Here is a 624-nt window from a genome sequence, read left to right on the forward strand (position 1 = left end):
GATACGAATACCTTACCTTCACTGAACACAAGATATGAACCGTATCACTTACAACACAAATAATACGCGTTTATGTTTACAAATTAACAAGACCTTAAGTCCTTTAAATCTTGTACATAAACAGCAAACCGATATCCAAGTATGCTATCTTAACTCTATTGGAAAATAAAACAAGCTATAATTTGAAAACAAGGTCATATCGGACATATGTTTATATGAACTTTTTCTCTTATTTTTTTGTCCTGAATCCCCCATTGCAATTCTTCCCACTTTTTAGGATACACCCTGTATAAATCGATTTTTCCGATCGACGCGCCGCGGTCGTCGCTTTATCTCTGACTCGGGACCCGGGGAGTCGCGATGATCCGTGACATGTAAAAAAAACTTACCTTTTTTTAAAAAAGGTAAAAAAAGGCGCCAAGTACATGCGCCACTTGTGAAAAACTGTATTTATATATATTTATAAAATAGTGTTATTTTAAATTATTAAAAATAAAAACTTATAAAAATATTTTAACCCCAAAAAATGGTACAAATATATCTTACAAAAATAATGATATCAACAACTTGCGCCAACTGAAAATAAAAATTAAACAAATATTTTAACCGAAAACAGTTGTAAAT

This window comes from Formica exsecta, unplaced genomic scaffold, assembly GCF_003651465.1.
Source record: "Formica exsecta isolate Colony F162 unplaced genomic scaffold, ASM365146v1 scaffold1469, whole genome shotgun sequence".
Classification (NCBI taxonomy): Eukaryota; Metazoa; Arthropoda; class Insecta; order Hymenoptera; family Formicidae; genus Formica; species Formica exsecta.